We start from the raw sequence: 17,980 nt of genomic DNA, 5'->3' as shown, positions 1-17,980 counted from the left end.
GTAGTCCATGTAGATGAACTATCTAATGCACGTATAGATCTGCGTGCCTATCCAAACTGAGGTCTTTTCTTACTCCAATGAAGTGGGTTGACTTTGTCAATCTGTCGACCACTACCCATATAGCATTGTTTCCTCTCTGACTCCTCAGTAAACCTGTTACAAAATCCATCGTAATATGCTTCCATTTCCACTTTGGGATCTCAAGAGATTACAAAAGTCCTCCCAGCTTGCAATGCTGAGCTTTGACTCGCTGACACGTCAGACACTTGGCGACATGCTTGGCGGTGTTTGCCTTCATACCAGACCACCAATAGTGTTGATGCAGACTTTGATACATCTTCGTACTGCTAGGATAAATGCTATAACTGCTACGATGAGCTTATGATAAAATGTCCTATTTAAGCTCTGCATCGTCAGGTACAACCAGTCGTCCTCGGAACCTTTGTGTTCCATCATTAGAAATTTGAAAGTCAGCCTTTCTCTTATCAATATTCTCATGCAGAATCTTATGACCATCTGGGTCTATCGGTTAAAGTAATTTGATCTTGATCTGGACATCTGGTCAATTCTGAGGGTGGCCATAAGATTTAAAAGGTGGCACACCTCAAACTTGAATACCGAATCTTGAGCTCTTTCGATTAAATTCCACTCTCTAACCAACATATGAGCGACTAAAGATTTCCGACTCAAAGTGTCGGCAACCTTATTCGCCTTCCCTGGGTGATATAGGATATCACAGTCATAATCCTTCAAGAGTTCTATCCATCATCGCTGTCTTATATTCAACTCATTCTGAGAGAATAGATACTTGAGACTTTAAAGGTTCGTGAAGATTTGGAATCTTTTTGCAATACAAATATTGTCTCAAAATCTTCAGAGTGAAAATAATTGCTATGAGTTCTAAGTCATGCGTCGGGTAGTTATGTTCATGAGGTCTCAACTGACGGAAAGCATATGCAATAACCCTACCATGTTGCATCAACACGTAACCCAGTCCCCTGAATGATGCATCACTATAGATCTCGTATCCTCCTGGACTAGATGGAATGGTCAACACAGGTGCGGTAGTCAACTTTTGCTTCAGCTCTTGAAAACTACACTCGCACTTGTCTATCCACGCAAATTTCTCTTCTTTCTTAAGGAGTCTAGTCAGCGGTGATGCCAAGGTTGAAAATCCTTCCATGAATCGTTTGTAGTAGCCTGCCAAACCTAGAAAACTTCTGATCTCTGTCACGGTAGTCAGTTTTGGCTAGTTAATCACTGCTTCAATCTTGGATGGGTCCACGGAGATTCCCTCATCTAAAATCACGTGACCTAAGAAAGCAACACGAGTAAACCAAAACTCGGACTTACTGAACTTGGCATACAACTTATGAACTCTTAGAGTCTGCAATATTACTCTTAGATGACTCTTATGCTCTTCATCATTCCTCGAATACACCATAATATCATCGATGAACACGATCACAAACTAGTCGAAATGTTCCTTGAACACTTGGTTCATTAAATCCATAAAAGCAGTTGGAGCGTTCGTCAAACCAAACGGCATCACAGTAAACTCATAATAGCTGTATTGAGTACAATATGCTGACTTCGGTATATCCTCCTTCCTGATCCTCAACTGATGATATCCCGTCCTCAAGTCGATTTTAGAAAATATCGACGCTCTTTGTAATTGATCAAACAAGTTATCAATCCTCGGGAATGGATACTTGTTTTTTATTGTCACTTGATTAAGTTGGCGATAATCGATGCATAGGTGTAATGAACCATCCTTCTTTTTCACGAATAGGACTAGTGCTTCCCAAGGTGATGCACTAGGACGTATGAATCCCTTATCTAACATTTCCTGCATCTGCACCTTTAATTCTTTCAACTCAGACAACACCATTAGATAAGGAGCCTTAAGGATTGGCTCTGTCTCGGGTGCTAACTCAATTATAAACTCAATCTCCTTATCTGGTAGTAAGCCTAGCAATTCCTTCAAAAAAACATCTGGGAATTCTTGCACCACTGCGATATCTTCTATCTTCAACTCCTCAACTGTCGTATCCACGACAGTTGCCAAGTAACTCTGACAACCTTGGTTTAACAAACGAGTTGCTTCAAGTGACGAGATCAATGTAATCGAGGTTCTTCCTCAACTTCCAACAAACTTGAAACTTCTACTCTCTAATGGATTAAACTGAATCGCTTTACAATAGCAGTCCATTTTAGCTCATTACTTGGTGAGTCAGTCCATGCCAATTATCAAATCAAAGTCATACATAGTTAGGACTAACAGATCTATCCTACCCTCTCGCTCACCAATCGCTATTTTACAACTAGAATAACTGTGGCACCCCTGAAATGGCCCCCGATCTGTTAGGGTCACCATAGTCCGCTTACCTTTCCTTGTGCCCTAATAACATGCTATTCTAATACCAAAAAATTATAGTGGGTCCGTAAATCCTAGGGGTTTGCATCATTTATATTGGTCCCAGCGCAGTTCATATAGCGGAAACATAATCGATATCTCTCTACCCCATGCTCAACATGATAATGTAATGAAATACACACCAACTACACATTTCATATATAAGTTAGAGCCGAACCACTTTTATTAACATAACTTTGATGGACATCACAAGTCGGTACATCAAAAGGCTAAAGCTTTACTAAGCTCGGCTATAACCAAAAGTACCCGACCCCACAACAGTTATGTACATCGATCCATCATCCAGTGTCGGCTATCCCAAAAGAAGCTTCATCCTCCCTCCATCGCACTTAGTCACACCCAACCTGGTCCGTCAGCTGGCGGTAGCGGCAACATTCCCAACATAACCCTGTCGTGGTGGACATGCACGGACAAGAACTCCTGAATGATAGGGCTGGCGGGTGATCCAACATCGTACAAAACCAAGACCCGCACACGAACAAAAACTAACCCCCGGATCTCGAGGTGATGATGCTTTGAACACTCAACCTTGCCGTCGGTCGGTATGCTATAGAAAGTATCGGGGGTGACTGGCGACAGAGACATAACTCCTAGTCTGAAATGTTAGTCCCCAAAAGGGGTGAGTACAATCACTCAATAGTAAAAGATCCATCAAACTACACAATGCAACAAGCAAGACAACCAAAATTTCATGTGAAATGCACATATCATTAATGTAATCATGTATATATCTCCATGAGATCCATTCAATGCCCTAATGACCACATTATCAATGCCAAATATTGCCAGCTTAAATTCATAGACCATTCATGCACCATGCCATCTGCACACATATGCGCATGATTCATTTCCCACTTTGATATTAAAAAAGATCTTATTTTTCTCCAGGGACCAATCTTTGCATCCCTCCTGACTCTCGCACCCAACTTGGCATCATGAGACCTCTGGCACACACCTTCGGGCATCTCGTATCCCAACTGGCGTTACGAGGCTTCTGGCACACACCTCCTGGCATCTCAAAACTCCCGAGGACATCCGGCACACACCTCCGGGCATCCGGCACACACCTCTAGGCATCCCGACACTCGCGGGGCATCGTCGACTCAAGGGTCCAACGGTATCATCAACATCACAATGTATATTCACATATATGTCTCACTTTCAAAATAGCATTTGATGCAATAATGTCAAAGGTTTCAATCAACTTTTGATGTCATATGATATGCTAAATGTCACCACATATGCTGTATAATTAACAACCCAAGATATCACCTCTCATAGAGCAATTCATTTGTTCTTGAAAATAAAACAATTTTCGGATAAAACAGAATGCACTCCTTTAATTAAAATTCTGGAAAAATTAGTAAAAGATCTAAATAAATTCTAAAAATTTAACATGTTATAAAAAAGATCTAGAGAAAAAGGTTTCATGAAGAACACCATGTCAAAAGAACTTCGTACGAGTCGCTATGGTCCATGCATCACAGCCTTAAAATTTCAAACATCACACATTGCACAGTTTTATTCACAATTTCGGTATAACCCCTAAATTGACTCAGAAAATTCTGAAATTTTGATATGTTATAGATAAGACCTAGAAGTAAAATTTTAGTGAAGAACTAAAGTCATATTCATGAAATATCAAAGCTATAATCACCATCACTCTCCCTAACCTCGGTAACGATTTCCAGATTTAACAATTTCAGAGAAAATCGTTTCACCGATTAATACTTGTCCGTTTCTTCTCAAATGTTAGTATGTTACTCTTCAAGATGTCATATACAATTTTTATCAAGGACACAAAGTCAAATTTCTGCTAGATAATTACTGAAAATTCACGGAGTCGCCAAAGGTCAAGCTATTTTTCCATGAAACAGTTTACTAGCTTAAAGAACTACTCCTATACCTTCGAATTCCAGCATCCGGCATCACAACTCAAGCATCTCCTAAATCTATTACACTTCACATACAACCATAGCAAGCAAAGTGTAGATCAATGGACTCTCACTTGCTTTAACTTCAACGCAAACATAGCAAGCAAATGGCGATTTGAGGGCTTCAGGTGCGGCTTGATCAATGGCTAAGCTAGGCGACGTTGACGGCGGCAACAGGCGTACGCACGGTGGGGCTGGTCTCCTTCTTCCCCTCCTCTCTTGCTTGCTTGCCCGCTTGAACTCTCTTGGTCTCACTCTCTCCCTCGGTTGCCTCCTCGTCCATTCCGCCCCTCTCTCTCTCTCTTTTTCTTTCTTTCACTCTCATGATTAGCTAGTAATCATTGGATTTGCATGGAGATCACCGGCGAAGCAATGGGGGCAGCGACACTTACTTAATCTCTCTTGCCACTTGTCAATCTTCATGCAAGGATGATGGGCCTCATTCGGCCGGGCCTTGGTCGACCGAATGATAGGGGAATGTGGGCTGCTTTGGGCTGTTTTGGACCTTAGGTATCCAGCCCACACTTGCTCCTAATAATCCACCTTAATCCCCACTTATATATATATATATATATATATATATATATATAATTACAAATACTCACATGGCCATATAATATTGCAACATTAATCGATGGTAATTCGACTTATAGAGTACACGCCCAAGAATAGAAAATTCCTTATCAATTTATCCTTTAGTACAACCTAGATCATACATGGACATAGGATAGATTTCCAACAAAGCAATAATCCATTCAATGCTCGACCTTATTTTATTGTAATCCATTAGTCTAATGACTATAATATAGTTCGATGGCGCTTCCATTACCTATTCATGGGTTGTCATGCATCTAGAGATCGTTATGAAATTTTAGGATGCCACAATAACCCAACGCAGACAACACCTTATCCTTTAATGACATAGAAATATTAACCGCTGACTTTAACAACTCAGGACTTAATCCTATCGGCTTAACATATTGCTCAGCAATAAAAGAATGAGTCGCGCCAAGGTCGAATAAAGCATAAGCAGCATGGTCATTCAGCGAAATCGTACCTATGATCACATCAGGCGCATCCTCTACCTGACATTTGGTGATGGCATACACTGTTCCCTAAGTTGGGGGTCTCATCTGTCCACCCTGCGGTGCGTTTTGCGGTGCGTAACCTCTTATCTCTTCCATCTATGGTGGCGGCAGTAACTGCGGTTGTCCTCTTGGCTTTCTAGGACAATCTCTAGCCAGGTGACCTTGTTGGCCACATTCAAAACAAGTGCTCGTTCTTCAAGGGCACTGGTTCACACCATGTTGTTTTTCACAGAGGCGACATACACCATTCTGACTTGGCGCTAACTTTCCAATTCCACCCTTCTTGCTAGGTGGAACATGGAACCTTTCTCTGATCATGGGCTTCTTCCCATGTCAGATCCCTTCTCTTTGCGAACTGAACCTCAATCCAGACGAGGCGGCTTGCTCGATCAAACTTCTCTCCAACATCTGGGCTCGGTTATACACCTCACGGTATTCCTTCAGATCCAAAGGTATCAACGGTTACTTCAGCTCAAGATGAAGGCTAAACCTAAACCTTCGAGTTTTTTCTTCTAGATCCTCAATCAATCTTGAAGCATATTGAGAAAGCTCCACAAATTTGACCTCATATTGGCCAACAATCATCATTCCTTGGCGGAGGTGTTGAAATTCCCCCGTCTTCTATTCTCGGGCGCTACCCAAAAAGTACTTGTCATTGAAGGCTCTAAGGAAAGCGTCCCACACCAGGACCACGCCCTTCGAAATCACTAAACCTCTAGCAGCTCTCCACCAAGTATTCACATTACCTTGTAACTAGTAGACTATAAGGACCACTTTCTCTTCTTCGGAGCACATTGCACATTAAAAGTGCAAAGGCTTTCTCGAGATCTTGGATCCAAAGCAACGCAACTTCCGGATCTCCTGTGCCATTGAACCTTAGCGGGTTTAGCTTCAAGAATCACTCTACCAACTTATGAATCGGCCTCTCTCTCAGCACCACTACATTCTCAGGCTGAACTTTGGTAGGTGCAGCAACGGGTGCGGCCTCAACAGTGGTCGCAATAGCAGCGGTAGCAATGGCTACATTGACAGCGGCTTGTTTCTAGGCCTGCTACCCTATCAGGTCTCTCATAGCTTCGAATGCCTGCATGATCCCTTCGATTCTGGGATCACTAGGGGTTGCTACCCCAACACCAACCGGAGGCGGTGCAACTCCACTAGCGCTGGCCTCAGCCTGTGCTCTACCACAACCTCCTCGGGTACCGACCCTCGTCGGCATTCTATCACGAGTCACGAGCCTGATGGTACGCTTCCTAGGAGTTCTCTGCTCCTTATTGCTCATCTTGCAGGGCCCTTAAGGAAACTTGCTTTCCAATTCCACACCAAATTAGAATTTGAGTGATCCACACAAACAAACAATTCTACCAGCCAACTACCAAAGACATGCACCAGTCATGAAATAAAGGTTTTTCCTACCACTATCTCATAAACCATCACACCTTATTACTCCAATCCCTAAACCATGTTCTGATACCACTTAAACGGGGATGTCACGCCTTGACCCTTTGAGCACGTACCCATCCCTCATTGGTTGATTAAATAACGACGTCCCAAGATGTATCACCGACCCATTCATTTTAATATGCATGCGAAAGCAAATAACTAATCCCCAGGTAACAACAGGATGGGATATGAAAGTAGGGCCAAAATTTTGAAAATCAGAAACTACAACCAATAGCACACTCATATTTATATATCATAAAAATTCATACACAAACCAAGTTGTATATATATACAATACAAGTCACTTTATTCACAAAGTCTACAAAACGGGGGTGGGGGTTTTGCAAAACTATGGATCCTCGTCTTCCTTTCCATCTTCATCCACGCTCCAACTGGAGCCTTCAACAGAATACACTAAGGACCTTGGATTTGGCAGGTTCGGGTCTACGTCCACCACTGAACCCCCTAGAGGATCTGCCGTGCCCTTTCCAAGAGCAACCTCCAACACATACAGAGGTATCTCAGATTCCGGTATGAGACCCTCTCTCTAGCCATCATGAGCTTGGCGATACCATGATCTATATTGGTGGGGTACCTTTTTGGATAAACCCGCATCGACCCAGACTATGAACCTTACCAGCTTATAGGTCTAGCCCCTAGGGCTCCCATGCAATGGAATATAAGACGTATGTTCTGTGACTTTCCTCGGGTGACCAAAATACTCAGGAGGAGCTACCATCTAAGGACCTGAAATGTTATCCCACAACGGAGTGAGACGACGTCTCAGCGAGTTCAACCCCCTAACACTTGACTAGGAAAAAAATATGCCCTGAGGACTGCCTAAGCACAAACACGAGTCGGAGGACTTACCTTTGCCTTAGTTTCTTCCTGCAAGTCAGTATATCTCATAGATACACAAGGCACATCAACCAATTATTTGAATTCACCAAATCAGATCGAATCATCGATCAATCAACTTAGTCGATTACATGTCATTACGACATTCTCTCAGTCGGCCAAATCAATACTATCTATTAAATCCAATCATCTTAGGACTGCTCACTCTAAGCTAATAAATAGATAGTATAGCTCGCACTAAGCTGATAAATAACATTGCTCACTTTAAGCTGATAAATAACATTGCTCACTTTAAGCTGATAAGTAACATTGCTCACCCTAAGCTAATAAACTATACTGCTCACTCTAAGCTGACATATCAAAGCCCGTAGGTTGATATAGTATACCGAATTGACCATCTATTCAATTTACCATTTTTATCATACCCGGTAAAAATATTCGTGTGGGGATATACGGTTAGCCTTAACCAAAGAACGATATTTTCCCTTTTGAACATCCCACCAATTTAAGTAGTACCAAAAAAGATTTTTGGCACTATAGACCGACGCCCAGCAATTTTCTAATTAATTACCAAAATTATCAATATTTAAGATAATTACCGACAATCATCAATCACACTCAATTTGCACAAAATAACAGTCAATTAAATAATTCAATCGAGACCATTACAATCGACACGAAATTCCGGTCGCTGACTATCCCGGTCTAATTTTCAAAAATAAATAAGTAAATAAATAATTATGAAAATTAATTATTAAATGCCAATAAATACCAAAAGTAGCAACTTAGGCCGGAAAAGCCTAATTAAAAATCGAGACGGGCCTGGAAAATTTTTGAACCATTCTAGATAAATACTAGAGCTTGTATAGGCTCTAATTACACTACTCTAACCACCTAACATGCAATAACGATTAATTAAATTGCTAATCTAATCTAACTATCCACTTAATCCATACTCAATCTAAACTAGTTGGCCCTTAAAGGTCATTGACTTATTAAGTAAGGATTAGTGAGTTAAACTCACTTGATTAATGATCCGCTCAGATCAAAATGACGGGGATGCGAAGAGGGTCGAAACACTCCAAAGTGGGGCTACCAAGCGGGGTCGGGAACGGCTCAAAAATGGCCCAAACAGTGGCCGTGAGACCCACAGTTGTGCGGTTCTAGTTGGGGCCGAGAAAAGGCTAAGAGGTGCTGGCTGAGGGGGAAATAGCGATAGCAGCTGGCGAAGGGGCTTTTGGCGGCTCGACGGGCTTCCCTAGCGACAGGTGGAGGTTGGATGGCGGTGTGGAAGCTCCGATGGTGATCCGAAGGCCTCGTTAGATGGTGAGAAGACGAGGAGAAGGCGGCTGGACGCAGCAGAGGCAGAGGGATGCGTGTGGGCAAACAACGGCGATGCGGTGGCTCCGGCGGGCTTTGAACAGTGGCGTAGTGGCTTAGGCTGGCTACTGGTTCTTCTCTGGAGGTTTTGGAGTCTTCAAGCTGCTGGGATGGGGGCTGGTCGATGGTCGGGGGGAGAAGGAAGGAGAGAGGGGACCAACTTGCCTTGGAGGGTCCCTCTTGGTCTCTCTCTTATCCCCCTTGTCCCCTTGACCGGTCCTACCTTGCAGTTGGCCCCCTCAGCTCAATTTCCAGCCACAAAAACTCTTTTTAGAAGCCTTGAAGTAGTCTAAATGTTGTGGGCAAGGGGGACATACGAATTTGCACAACATTTGGCTCAATTCCACTTCAAATCCTCATTGAATCAAATCAATTTGGCCTCTATAAGTTCAACCAACGAGTCTTCGATCAAATTGGCAAAAGTCTTCCTAGCTTACAATGTTGTGCCTTTACCTGCTGACACGTCAGACACTTAGCGATATGCTTGGCAATGTCCGCCTTCATACCAGACCAATAATAGTATTGACGCAGATTCTAATACATCTTTGTACTACTAGGATGAATGTTGTAACTGCTACAATGAGTTTCTGACAAAATCTCTTCCTCAAGTGCTGCATTGTTAGGTACACACAATCATCCTCGGAACCTTAGTGTTCCATCCTTAGAAACCTGAAAGTCAATCTTCCTCTTCTTTGAGAGAATAGATACTTGAGACTTTGATGGTCAGTGAAGATCTAGAATCTTTCTCCGCACAAATAATGTCTCAAAATCTTCAAAACAAAAATAATCGTGGCGAGTTCTAAGTCATGCGTCGGGTAGTTCAGCTCATGACACCTCAACTGACGGGATGCGTATGCAACAACCTTACCATGTTGCATCGGCACGCAACCCAGTCCTCTAAACGACGCATCACTGTAGATCTTGTATGCTCCGGGCTCAGATGGTATGGTCAACATAGGTGTGGTAGTTAGCTTTTGTTTAAGCTCTTGGAAACTATACTTGCACTTATCTGTTCACACAAACTTCTCTTCCTTTTTTAGGAATCGAGTTAGAGGCGAAGCTAAGGATGAAAACCCTTCCACAAACCTTATGTAATACCTTGCTAAACCCAGAAAACTTCTGATCTTTGTTTCAATCTTGGCGGGGTCCACGGAGATTCCTTCTCCTGAAATCACGTGACCTAAGAAAGCAACACAAATTAACCAAAACTCGTACTTGCTGAAATTGGCATACAACTCATGAGTCCTTAGAGTTTGAAGTACCATCCTTAAATGTCTCTCGTGTTCCTCAGGATTTCTCAAGTATACTAGGATATCATTGATGAACATGATCATGAACTGATCCAAATATTCTTTGAACACATGGTTCATTAGATCCACGAAAGCAGCTAGGGCGTTCATCAATCCAAACGGCATGACCGTGAATTCATAATGCCCGTATCGATTGCGAAACACAAACTTTAATATGTCCTCTTTTCTAATCCTTAGCTGATGATATCGCGTCCTCGGGTCGATCTTAGAAAATGTTGATGCTCTTTGCAACTGATTAAACAAGTCATTAATCCTCGGCAATTGATACTTGTTCTTGATCATCACCTGATTGAGTTGACGATAGTCGATGCACAGGCACAACGAACCATCTTTCTTCTTTACGAATAGAACTGGTGCTCCGCAATGTGATGCACTGGGACGTATAAATCCCTTATCCAATAATTCCTGCATCTGTACATTTAGTTCTTTCAACTCAGATAATGCCATCCGATAAGAAGCCTTAGAGATTGGCTTTGTTTCGGGGGCTAACTCAATCACGAATTCAATTTCTCTTTCTGATGACATACCTGGCAATTATTTCGGGAATACATCTGGAAATTCTTGAACCATTGCAATATTGTGGCATCCGTATTTTGCCGACCTCGGAAAAATAACAATATGTTACGTTTAGTAATGGTCCGATCGTTGAAAATTTCCTTTAGGTAACACCACAGTTGAGGTCCTCTTCCACTTGCATGTGTACCCTATTAACCAAAATTTCTGTGCACATTTGTTTCGATGACACTACATGACTATATCATTCAAGTATTTATGTAATGAGAGAGGAATTTGGACTTTAATCAAATGATTTCTTAGTGAGCCAAAGGAAGAGACTTTGGCCATGCATGCATGCTTGGGGAGGAAAGACCATGCACATCCAAACTACCCCAATCTCTCCCCATTTGGTCGACACTTGAGTTAACTAAGGAAGGGAATTGTTGACCGAGGGGCACTCAGCAAAAGCCACATAGCTTCCTCACTTGGTTGCCGGCGAAGTAGAAACCCACGAAGAAATCACGCTGGCTCAGCAAAGGGGGGGATCCGCATGCAAAGGGCCATGTTTCTCTCCACTCGTCTCCTTCCTCTGCCGTCACCAAAAATTCTACATGCAAAGACTAATTAGTCAACTAATTGGGGGAACAAAATGCTCGTAAATGTGAGCAAGAGAGAGAAAGTTCGAGCAAGAGAGAGAGAGCGCAGCAAGCGAGTGAGAGTGAGAGGGAAGGAAGGAGACCGTCCCTCTATTCGTGCACGCGTGCTATCGCCGTCTATGCCGCTCACACTTGCCGTTGTTGAGCCACGTCTGTGGTCGCAAGCTTCCCGTTTCGCTTGCCTTGACGCCGTAGGAACTAAGGCAAGTTGAAGTCTACTAATCTATATAGTGTAGTGCTATTGTTGTCTGAGGAAGTGCATTGTTAGATTGGATTGTATGAATTTGGTGTTGAATGTGAGATAGCTAGTATAAGCACCTAGAGGGGGTAAATAGGTGTAAAATAAATTTCTCGAGATAAGAGAGCAATACTAAGCAGACAATAGAAAGGAAGTTCTCCTTTGGTTAACAAAACAAATTATGATCAAAGTAAAGCAGAGAGTAGGGAAGAGAAAATTGAACAAAAGGTTTATAGTGGTTCAGCTTATTCCAAGCCTACATCCACTCTTCCGCATTGACAGCCCATCGACTGGATTTCACTATGAACAAAAGAGTTGTTACAGCAAGGTTCTCCCTTGATTCCACGGTGTAGATACTGTACCACACTTCCTCAAGGTTTCTTAGAATATAGATTCTCTTTTGCATACAAGATTTCGCTCAACAAATGAATTGACTAAGAACAAAGAGCTTCAGACTTTGGAATTCTTCTATTGTGCATACACTCTAACAACTGGAACGTCTTCCTTATATACTCCTTTATGCCATCATACCCGTTGGCACTTACCAAAGGAATTCCTCCAATCTACCCGTTGGAAGGAATCAATTAGGAAGATCATTCGAGCTATTAAAGGAACATGTCGATATCCCATCAATCCTACTCGCCCATACAATCAGGAGCTCAGTTTCCATAAGTAGAACTTTCCAAGTATACTTTGCTAATCATCAGATCCTTAATCTATGAATCAATCATGATCAAATAAAGGATTCCGTTATGTCATATCCAGCCAAGAGATCTTCTCTAGTCGATAAGGTCAAATCCTTAATGAAACACCTAGTTCTGGATAGCCCTTCTTCGACGGATTAGAAACTATAAATGAAAATAGACTTTGAGTCTTGAGTCTGGCAGTTCGGAGATCTTCAAACTTTAAATAGTAGAGTTTGCAAATCTTTAGACTAGATTTGTCAGCTTCAAAATACTCCAGAAAGATTTCTCCAACAATCTCCCCCTTTTTTGATGGTGACAAAACTTTCCTATAGATTTGGATAACTTTGACCTGCAAAACATTACTCAAGCAAATATGGATATCTCATAAAGATAAATGGCTTAATGATAACACTAGAATGTAGAACCAAAAAAAATAGGTTAGTCTTTCATTTGAGTAAAGCCATTCATAAGATATCAATAGTACTTAATATAAGCAGTCAAACCCAAATCCCAAATTTAGTCCATATCCAGACACAAAAGTCAAGTCAAACATCAAAACAAAATAAATCAAAAGTTCAAGTTCAAGTTCAAAGTTTCAAATCTCGCATCCCTCCCCCTTTTTGTCATCATAAAAAAGGTTGAGATGGAAAGAGGATGGATTCAAGAATGCTTTGGAACACGAACAAGCTAGAAATCTCCCATTGACTGGACAATGCCTTCCAACTTTTTCAAGTCCTCATTCAGTTGTGCATAGCATTTGCCTAAATCTGAAGAGCAAGGGCTTGGATCTGATCATTCAAAGAAACTGAAGAAGCTTGACCCGTAGTCTACAAATTCTGAACTTCGCATCCCATAGCATAATCTGACCCCGCATTTCCAAGAGAACATCAAGAATTCTGCAAAAATCTGCTGAATTATCAGTCTGCGTACTGGCTTTTGCACGATCAGATGGAGTAAAGGCAGATGATGGCAAATCAGCATAGTCACGCAGATTAGGTGATGAAGAATCATGTCCCTCCTCAGAAATTGAGAGGCATAGATGTCCTCTCGGATCTCGCTGGAGAGCGATCGACTCCTTCACCGGGTAGCAGGATATGAGGACATTCCTCTTTTCTCACGGTCTCCCCTCGTTTCCATGCCTTCAGTGGAGAAGAGTGTTTCTCATGCTCTCCTTCCTCTTGATTTTCTCTTTCCTCTTCTTCTTCTTCAATTCTTTCCTCCTCTGCATCTCTTTCTTCAGCTTCTCCCTCCTCTGTTTCTTTCTCCTCTGCTTCTTTCTCTTCTGCTTCCAAATCTTCTCTTTCTCCAGTCCTCTATTCTGAGTCTTTCTCTTGTCATTCCGTTGATTCTGGAACAGAACGACTCAGGTTCTTCAATGCCATAGCAGAAATGGTGATGTCTTCCTCATCATCTTCATCGTCAACAATGAGAGCTCTTCTTTTCTTGGATGGAGCAACCATGGGCTCCTTCCTTTTCTTTTGCTGCCGAAGAGATTTGATGAGTTTTGACAGGGTTTCTCCTTGAATTTCTCCAATGCCTTGTTGAGTTCCTTCGCATTTCGAATTTTAGACACCATTTTCAGTCCCACCACCATTTGATCACAAGATCGAACACAGAGAATTCGTGAAGGCTGAACATTCAAATGTCTGAATAACTTTGTCACAAGAGCTAGATAATGAAGTTTACCCTTGTCCTTCACCACTGCTCTATACATGTGGAACATAATAGTGTGAGGAAGAGAAAGCTTTTTCCTAGCATTGATGACATATATCAGCTTTGCCTCTGAGTTTGAAACATCAATCTTTGAAGTAGATTTTGGTTTGAGGCAATTAATCACAATCTTGTGAAGCAGAATGTTAAATGCACTCATCTTCGAGTAGGAAATCTTTCCCTCTATCCTTATATCCTTAACAAGTTCCAATGTAGCATGAGCAATAGAGACATTGATAGGTTGATATCTCCCTCTCTCAACCCCAATCACATTAGCCAACATATCTGCATCCACCACATAGTCCTGATCTTAGACACTAAAAGAGAATCTATTCGCATCCAAGAAACTAAGATTTGAATAGAAATAAGCAGTGAGTTCAAAGATAGGCTTCAGAGAGTCGAATGTAACCGTTCAAGTTGAAGAAGACTGAATTTTTCCTCAAATTAACATTCACAAAAGATCAAGGAAATCAAAATCCACACTTCTAGGGTTTATCACCCCGCGCTTCAACAACTTAGAGTATAGATGCTTTTGTTCCTTCGATCGAAACAAGTCTGTCATTTTTCCCCGAATTTTTGCTACAACACCCATTCTCGGTTGAAACTGATTGTACAACTTGTCATCATCATTCCTATCTATCTGATTCAGCCCTCCAACACAAGAATCGATTGGAATATTTACCATTGCTTCTTCTGCTAATCCAGCACGGGCAATTCCCAACCGTTCCATTGTGTGTAAAAAGAAGGTTTCATTTTTGTACCCTTTGTCTTTCAGAAATTTGTCAATCTAGTTCAAAGGAGTTCCACTCCTTTTCAAAGCGCGATAAAGCTTGTAGGTAAAAGAGGGCTTAAAGACTCTTATAGGTTCTGCATCTTCGATTATTTCTTCCTCTTCTTATCGAGCAACCTCCTATTGTCTAGATGGAGAAGATGGACGCTGCTGAGAATGTTGTGGGCTCTGCTGTTGACTAGGAGACTCTTCTTCCTCGGTGAGATCAAAGTGTGTAGGTCCCTCACGCATTTGATGTGGTCCCCTGTTTGCGACTCTTGAAGACTTCCTTTGAGACGACATCTTTCACAGTCTTTGAAAGATTCCAAACTTGACTCTCCCAAGAAAGATGACAACTTTTCGAATATTAAATAAGAGAAGAAGACAGAAATGGAAAATCTGTGCTCTCTTAGGGTTTTTGAGAGTAAAGCGAAGAAGAAACAATAGTATTTAAGACAGTCGAAGAGAGGCATACGGAACGTCATAAAAGAGAGTAAAAAGATGCATTTTAAAAAATAACTGCCTTTTTCAAAAATTAGATAATTTTCATTTAAAAAATAACTCCCTTTTCGAAAAGGAAACGTTGCAATAATCATGTCAATTAAAGATAGCAATAATCAAACACGGTTGATGATCATACCTTTTCGAGATGAGATGCGAGAGATAATAAAGTAAAATAACTTACGAAAGAAAAAACTTGATCGTCTGAGTCTGGGTATCTTTAGACTTTCAGTCCTAAGTCTGAATTTCCTCAGACTTTAAGATTTTGAGTCTGGAACGGATATCTTCAAATTGATTTTTCTCCAAAGGCTTTGTAAAAATATCCGTCAGTTGGTTCTTTGAGTCAACAAACTGAATTGAAACTTCTCTATTCTGAACATGATCTCTAATGAAGTGATGTCGAATCTCTATATGTTTTGCTCTTGAGTGAAGAATTGGATTCTTAGTGAGATTGATTGCGCTGGTGTTGTCACACTTGATTTCCGTGCATGAATCTTCAATTCCAAAGTCTCTTAGCTGTTGTTTTATCCACAGAATTTGTGAACAACAACTCCCAAGAGCTATATTTCTGCTTCTGCTGTAGAGAGAGCTACTGTACTTTGCTTCCTTGAAAACCAAGATACTGTCTTGCTTCCAAGTAGTTGACAGGTACTTGAGGTGCTCTTTCTATCAACTCTACATCCGGCTAGGTTTGCGTCTGAGTATCCAAGAAGAGTAAATTCTCCCTTTTTAGGATACTAAAGACCAAAGTTTGAAGTTGATGCAATATATTTGATAATATGCTTTGCAAAGACTTAGATGAGATTCTTTAGGGTCTGCTTGAAATCTGGCACAAATGCAAACACTAAACAAAATGTCAAGTCTAGAAGCAAGAAGATAAAGAAGTGAACCAATGATACTTCGTATAATTTCTGATCAACTTTCTTTCCTCCTTCATCTTTGCCTATCTTCAAGGAACTTGACATTGGTATATCAACCTTTGTGCAATTTTCCAGTCCAAACTTTTTGACAAGATCATTAGCATATTTTTCTTGATGAATAAAAGTTCCTTCCTTCAGTTGTTTCACTTGAAGCTCGAGAAAGAAGGTCAACTCACCCATCATGCTCATTTCAAATTCATCCTGCATAGATTTAGAGAATTTCTTGCACAAACTTTCATTAGAGGATCCAAAAATAATATCATCAACATATATTTGAACAAGTAGAAAACTTTTATTTTCTCTTTCGATAAACACAATAGTGTCTACTTTACCTTTTACAAAGCCATTTTGAATTAAAAACTTACTTAACCTGTTGTACCAAGCTCGAGGTGCTTGCTTTAGACCATATAAGGCATTTTTCAGTCTGAATACTGAGTCTGGTTTCCTTGGGTCTTCAAACCCAAGTGGTTGTTCCACATAGACATCCTCATGGATAAATCCATTTAGGAAAGCACTTTTGACGTCCATTTGAAATAACCTGAAATTCTTATAACAAACAAAAGCAAGTAATAATCTAATTGCTTCTAACCTTGCTACTGGTGCGTAAGTCTCATCATAGTCTATCCCTTCTTCTTGCATATATCCCTTGGCCACGAGTCTTGCTTTGTTTCTTACGACCTTTCCTTTCTCATTCATCTTGTTCCTAAAAACCCATTTAGCTCCAATAATAGATTTTTCTTCAAACTTGCCAACTCGATCATTTGCATTTTTCAATATAAAGCATTTACATCCAAACACATGAAAATATGAAACAATAGGCTTCTTTTCTTTGAATAACTCATAGGGTTTTTTTTTTCTAGAATAGGTCTTAGAAAAACTCTATTAATAATATAACAGGCTGTAGAAACTGCTTCAGCCCAAAATTGTGAAGTGATGTTACTTTCAATTAAAAGAGTTCTAGCCATTTCTTGAAGCGACCTATTCTTTCTTTCCACAACTCCGTTTTGCTCTGGAGTATATGGAGAGGAAAACACATGTTGAAAACCAGATTCATCACAAAATTTTGTAAAATGTTGATTTTCAAATTCACCTCCATGATTTGTTCTTATACTTGAAATAACATATCCTTTTTCATTTTGAACATTTTTAGCAAACTTTTCAAAGTAAGAAAAGGTTTCAGACTTACTTGCCAGGAAATATACCCAAGTAAATCGTGAGTAGTCATCCACAATTACTAGGCAATATTTCTTACCTCCAATGCTCTGTGTTTTGGTTGGTCCAAAGACATGGAAATATCTACCTCTTGGATTGTAGTTGAGTCCTTCCACTAAGTAAACATTGCTTATTGTGAGGTTTCCAATCTTTACAGCCTTCCAAATCCCACAATTCTTCCTTTGTCAAGTTTCTTCCAAATGAGACTTTTCCACCATTTACTTGAACGAGCTTTATGAAGCAATTTGAATCTCCCGTCATATGTCTTGGGCATCCACTATCCGATACCATTTTACCTTTTTCTTGATAGTGACCTCGCATTTAAAAAAAGAGACTCAAACTT

Source organism: Eucalyptus grandis, chromosome 3 (assembly GCF_016545825.1).
Source record: "Eucalyptus grandis isolate ANBG69807.140 chromosome 3, ASM1654582v1, whole genome shotgun sequence".
NCBI lineage: Eukaryota > Viridiplantae > Streptophyta > Magnoliopsida > Myrtales > Myrtaceae > Eucalyptus > Eucalyptus grandis.
Note: the sequence above shows the minus strand (reverse complement) of the source record.